Below are 6,919 nucleotides of genomic sequence, written 5' to 3'. Positions count from 1 at the left end.
CAAAAGCATACAGGTTCTTTAATTGTGATCTAGTTTTACTCTAGATGTTGGATCAGTGATATGTTCTCAATGGGATGAGAACTTTGATACTTGTGAGGTTTCACAACCAACTGATTTCTGCTTGATGTTTCTCCCATGTTCTGTTGCTGAGGAACAGGGTCATGAACAGGTTCCTTTAGGGGATTGGTTTCAGTTACTCTTTGTTCAGTTCCCCCTATCAGGTTGCCCTGGATGGAAGAACCTGTTCCATCACATGTTCCTTCTTTTGGTGCAACTTTAGCTTGAGCTGAGACTTCACTCAATTCTTTTACCAGCCCAATAGCTTCATCTTCATGTTCCTGTCTCTCAGAAAGAATGTTAGTTTCATCAAAAACCATATGCACTTTCTTCTACACACAAAGTTCTTTTGTTGTACAGTTTATTAGCTTTGCTATGTGAAGAATATCCCAAGAATACTTCCTCATCACTTCTGGGATCAAACTTACCTAGGGAGTCCTTTCCATTATTGTGCACAAAGCACTTGCATCCAAATGCCCTAAGATGGGATATATTTGGTTTTCTCCCTTTAAGTAACTCATATGGAGTCTTCTCTACAAGAGGTCTAGTCATGCATCTATTAATGATGTAACATGCAGTATTTACAGCCTCTGCCCAGAAGCTATGGGGCAGTTTACTAGAAAGAAGCATAGTCCTAGCCATATCTTCAAGAGTCCTATTCTTTCATTCAACTAATCCATTTTGTTGAGGAGTCCTAGGGGCAGAAAAATTATGATCTATACCATGCTCATCACAGAATTCAGCAAACTTAGCATTTTCAAATTTAGTTCCATGATCAGACCTGATTGATGCAAGTTGAGTACCTAGTTGTTTCTGAGTTTTTCTAACAAAGGCAGTAAACATGTCAAATGCTTCATCCTTAGATGTTAAAAATAGTACCCAGGTAAACCTAGAATAATCATCAACAAGTACCATCACATATATCTTACCACCTCTGCTCAATGTTCTCATTGGACCACAGAGATCCATATGAACCAATTCCATCGTCCTAGTTGTGCTTACCATTTTCTTGCTTTTAAAGGATGATCTTACCTGCTTCCCCCTTGCACAGGCCTCACAAACTTTGTCTTCCTTGAACTTGATGTTAGGTAACCCTATCACCAGGTCCTTGGAAACTAATTTGTTGAGTTGATTCAGACTTGCATGACCAAGTGTTTTGTGCCACAAGAGGGGATCATTTTCCAACACACTCAAGCAAGTGAGTTCATTTTCAGAAAGAGTGGGCAAATCTACAATGTAAATATTGTTAACTCTTTTTCCCTGCAAAACAATCTTGTCAGTGGTAAGATTAATCACAAAGCATTTGGTAGAGCTAAATGCTACAAAGTTACCTCTGTCACATAGTTTTGATACACTTATTAGGCTATATTTCAAGCCATCTATCAAGTAGACATTCTCAATGGAATGTGAGTCTGTCTTACCTACCTTTCCAACCCCAATAATCTCACCTTTCTTCCCATTTCCAAAGGAGACATTACCTCCTTTTAAGTCCTCAAGTGAAAGGAACTGGTTCTTGCTTCCAGTCATATGTTTTGAGCAGCCACTATCCATGTACCATATTTGACTACTTCCCTTCACTTGGGCCTGCAAAAAGAAATCAGGGGTTAGTCTTAGGAACCCAAACTAGTTTGGGTCCCTTTCTATAGGCAAAGGGGTAAATTAAATTCCTTTTGGCCCATCCAGGTAGCCTATTTTTCTCTTGAACAAAGGTTTTGTTCTTTTGACTGGACTTTTCTTTTGCGTTACATCCACTTTTGTAATGACCAGTCTTGCCACAGTGTGTGCAGATTTTCTTTTCAGGAAGGGTGATGTACATGCTTTTGGGATCCCACTTAGGTGCTTGGGTCCCATAGCCAAGTCCTCTCTTGTTGCTACTGTGGTGTTGTTGTAGCCAGGATAGTGCGTCAGAAGCTTTATTCCATTTGCAAGTTCTGTCTAGTTCATGTTTTACCTTTCCTAGGTGTTCTTTAAAGAATCTTATTTGTTCATCTTTCTTGTACAACTCATCTTTCATTTTTCCTTGATTTTCTTCCAAGGTGATATGTGTGTGATCAGCTTTCTTCTTACCTGTTCCTAATTTTTGTTTTTAATTTTCAGACCTAAGTTCTAAGACACTAGTATCAATTTCAAGAACCCGGTTCGTCAACTCAGCATTTTTACTGTCACTCTCATTAGCCCAAGATTCTAGATTTTTGCACTTGGCCTTTAAGATCACACACACCCTAGACAGTTGTTCCTTCTCATTGTTTATTACCTCAGACTCATTGATGAAGTCTAGCAATAATTCAGATAACCTTTCTTTTGACAAAAACTTAATCTTGTCTTTGAGATGAATCACACTTACCTCTTGTTCATCATCTGATTCTCCGATGGCCATAAGTGCTTGTTCATATCCAGCTTCATCTTTTGAATCCTCATCTGACGTTTCTCCCCAAGCATCAACCATAGCCTTTGTTGATCCTTTGTTCCTNCAGCCCCGATGACCAGATTGCCCGAGAAGGGTGCCCAGTTCAGATGGTCGGATGAGTGTGAGGCGAGCTTTCAGAAGCTCAAGACAGCTCTGACTACGGCACCGGTATTGGTTTTGCCCATAGGTTCAGGGCCTTATACAGTCTATTGTGATGCTTCCCGTATTGGACTTGGTGTAGTATTGATGCAGGATGGCAGAGTCATTGCCTATGCTTCGAGGTAGTTGAAGATCCATGAGAAGAATTATCCGGTTCATGATCTCGAGTTGGCAGCCATTGTTCATGCTTTGAAGATTTGGAGGCATTATCTATATGGTGTGACGTGTGAGGTGTACACTGATCACAAGAGTCTGCAATACTTGTTCAAGCAGAAGGAGTTGAACTTGAGGCAGCGGAGGTGGTTGGAGCTGTTGAAGGATTATGATGTTACTATTTTGTACCACCCGGGGAGAGCCAATGTGGTGGCCGATACATTGAGTAGGAAGTCCGCCAGCATGGGTAGTCTTGCTTATGTTCCGGTCAGCCAGAGACCGCTTGCTTTGGATATTCAGGCCCTGGCCAATCGATTGGTGAGGTTGGACATTTATGAGCCTAGCAGAGTGTTAGCTTGTACGGTCGCTCGTTCTTCATTATTGGAGCGTATCCGTGATTGGCAGTTTGATGATCCCCATTTGTGTGTCCTGAGAGACACGGTGCAGCGTGGAGGTGCCACGAAGGTGACCTTAGATGATGATGGTGTTTTGAGATTGCAGGGGCGAGTTTGTGTGCCCAATGTCGATGGGATTCGAGAGTTGATCTTAGCGGAGGCCCATAGTTTTCGGTATTCTATTCACCCGGGCGCCGCGAAGATGTATCAGGACTTGCGGCAGCATTATTGGTGGCGTAGGATGAAGAAAGATATTGTTGCATATGTGGCTCGATGTTTGAACTGTCAGCAGGTTAAGTATGAGCATCAGAGGCCTGGTGGTTTGTTTCAGAGGATTGAGCTTCCCGAGTGGAAGTGGGAGAGGATTACCATGGATTTCGTTACTGGACTTCCGATGACTCGGAAGAAGTTTGATGCTATTTGGGTCATTGTTGATAGGCTGACCAAGTCGGTGCATTTCATTCCTGTTGCAGCCACTTATTCATCGGAGAGGTTAGCTGAGATCTACATCCGAGAGATTGTTCGCCTTCATGGGGTGCCGGTATCTATCATTTCGGACCGGGGTACGCAGTTTACCTCGCGCTTCTGGAGAGCAGTTCAGCAGGAGTTGGGCACCCAGGTTCAGTTGAGCACAGCGTTCCATCCTCATACGGACGGCCAGTCCGAGAGGACTATTCAGATATTGGAGGATATGCTCCGAGCTTGTGTCATTGATTTTGGAGGCTCGTGGGACCAGTTTTTGCCTTTAGCAGAATTCGCCTACAACAACAGCTACCAGTCCAGCATTCAGATGGCTCCATATGAGGCGTTGTATGGTAGGCGATGTCGGTCTCCAGTCGGATGGTTTGAGCCGGGGGAGGCTCGGTTATTGGGTACAGATTTAGTTCAGGAGGCCTTGGATAAGGTCAAGATCATTCAGGAAAGGCTTCGTTCAGCTCAGTCGCGGCAAAAGAGTTATGCGGATCGTAAGGTTCGAGATGTAGCTTTCATGGTTGGTGAGCGGGTCTTGCTCCGAGTGTCGCCTATGAAGGGCGTGATGAGATTTGGGAAGAAGGGCAAGCTTAGCCCTAGGTTCATTGTCCCATTTGAGATTCTCGATCGTGTGGGAGAGGTGGCTTACAGACTTGCCTTGCCACCCAGCTTGTCAGCCGTGCATCCAGTGTTTCATGTGTCCATGCTTCGGAGGTATCACGGCGATCCAGCCCACGTGTTAGATTTCAGCACTGTCCAGATGGACAGGGATCTGTCTTACGAGGAGGAGCCGGTAGCTATTCTAGACCGGCAGGTTCGACAGTTGAGGTCGAAGAGTTTTCCTTCAGTGCGTGTCCAGTGGAGAGGTCAGCCTCCCGAGGCATCGACCTGGGAGTCCGAGTCTGATATGCGGAGCCGTTATCCTCATCTATTTCCCGACTCAGGTACTTCTTTCTTTTGTCCGTTCAAGGCCGAACGATTGTTTTAGAGGTGGAGAATGTGACGACCCAAAGGGTCATCACCTGTTTTCTCTTTCATTCCGTGCTTCCGAGGCCTTGAAAACCTCATTTTTACTTGTCTCGATTTACGTGCGCAGTCCGAGCGCGTAGCCGGAAAGCTTAAATATGAATTCTGTGTAAAATGAATTTTGATATTATTATGATTAAAGTTGACTTTGGTCAACATTTTTGGTAAACAGACCCGGACCAGTGATTTGACGGTCCCGGAGGGTCCGTAGAAAAATATGAGACTCGGGCATATGCCCGGAGTCGAATTTCGGGGTCGAGAGCCCGAGAAATGAATTTTTCTGTGAAATTGTTTTTCTGAAATTATTAAAGAAAATGGAAAGGAAAATTGATTAAAAGACTATGGTATCGTGCTCGTATTTTGGTTCCGACGCCCGGTACAAGTCTTAAATATGAGTTAAGCGCTTTCTGTAAAGTTTGGTCGAAATCGGACGTCATTTGACGTGTTCTAAAATTTGAAGTTATGAAGTTTGAAATGAAAATGATGATCTTGAGGCTTGAGTCAATGATTTTTGATGTTATTTTGGCGATTTGATCGCTCGAATAAGTTCGTAGGATGTTATTGAGTTAGTGTGTGTGATTGGTTAGGAGCCCCGAGGGCTCGGGAGTGAATTGGAGGTGGTTCGGGGTGTTTTTACACTTAGGAAATGTAGCAGGTTTTTTTTGGTTTCAGCTGTTGCAGGTGTTTTCTTCTACGCGTTCGCGTGGTCTCTTCCGCGTTCGCGTAGCTTTAGCCTTCTACTTCATCACGTTCGCATCCCTCGCCTCGCGTTCGCGTAGAGTCATCTAACCCTGAGGGCTTAGCCCTTTTTCTTCTTCGCGTTCGCGGACACTTGACCGCGTTTGCGTAGCTTGCCAGACTCCCTTCACCGCATTCGCGTTTCCCCTATCGCGTTCGCGTATAACAGTTCCTGGACCCTAGCAGTTTCCTGCTACGCGTTCGCGTCTGTCTCCACTCGATCGCGATAGCTTACCCAGTTTACCCTTCGCGAACGCGGCCCCTCTCCCACGAACGCGAAGGGCAATTTTGCCCAGCAAATTTATAAGTTAAAAACAGAACAGTAGCTCGGGATTTTAATAAAAATACACGAACTCCTTTCTTCTCCAAGCACTTAGGCGTCCATTGAAGCTCCCTTTCATCAAAACTTCTTGGGTAAGAATTGTTCAACTTGTTTTCTTCAATTTCCTCTATTAATTACTAAATTTCTAGCCCTAAATCATGAAATCAAAGTAGAAATTAGGAGTTTTGGGTAGAGTTAGGGTTTTGAGAATTTTGGGTGATTCAACCTCAATTTGGGGTCGAATCTTAAAACAAATTATATATTTGAACTCGTGGGGTTATGGGTGATTGGGTTTTGGTCCGAGCCTCGTGTTTGGACCATGTGGGCCTGGTGTCTAAATTTGGAATTTTTGGAAGAATGTTAGGAAACTCATTTTTAGGCTATGGGATTTTGTTTTCGAGTTTTTATTGATATTATTGAATTGACTATGCCTAGATATCATTGTTTCGGAGTCGGATTATAGAGGAAAGGCGGTATTTGAGGATTGATTGCTATTCTTTGGACCGAGGTAAGTGTTTGATCTAACTTTGGCTTGAGGGAATAGGATTAGAGTATTATTTGCTAATTGCTAAATGTTGAGTACGGTGTATAGGCATGGTGACGAGTATCTATACACCGGTGTCTAGCATGACCGTGAGTCCTTACTTGTGCTTATGTGGGATTCCGTAGTGACTTCTCCTTGTTTAATTGATGGATTCGATATAATGTGAACGATATGAAGAGAAAATATGATTTGTAAACTCCTTGGAGCGTTGGCTCGAATTATGACATGATTAGGACGTAGGGAAATGAACGAAAGAGGAAGAGATATAATTACTCCCTTGCCGGGATGGTTGAATTGATACTTGTTTCCCTTGCCGGAAAATCATTATATATATATATATATTATGAAATAGGATCGTGTGGCACGCCGACCACTTATATATATATATATATATATATATATATATATCATAGTAAGTAGGTAGTCGTGTGGCGACGCNTTCCCAAACTTTCCACTAAAAATACTGAGCCAAAACTGCATTTACAAAAACTCTTTGTAAACCTAGGATTAACTCTAATCCCGTTGTGGCACACAGCCTCAACTGTTGCGACAACTTCAAGTTAACTCTAACTTGAACACTCTAAGTACATAATACAATTGCTTCTATAAAAGCTGAAAGGTACAATGTAAAATCACCTACTACAATT

The sequence above is a fragment of the Nicotiana attenuata genome, unplaced genomic scaffold (assembly GCF_001879085.1).
Source record: "Nicotiana attenuata strain UT unplaced genomic scaffold, NIATTr2, whole genome shotgun sequence".
In the NCBI taxonomy this organism is placed as follows: Eukaryota; Viridiplantae; Streptophyta; class Magnoliopsida; order Solanales; family Solanaceae; genus Nicotiana; species Nicotiana attenuata.
The sequence above is the reverse complement of the archived record's forward strand: the minus strand, read 5'-3'. Positions refer to the sequence as shown.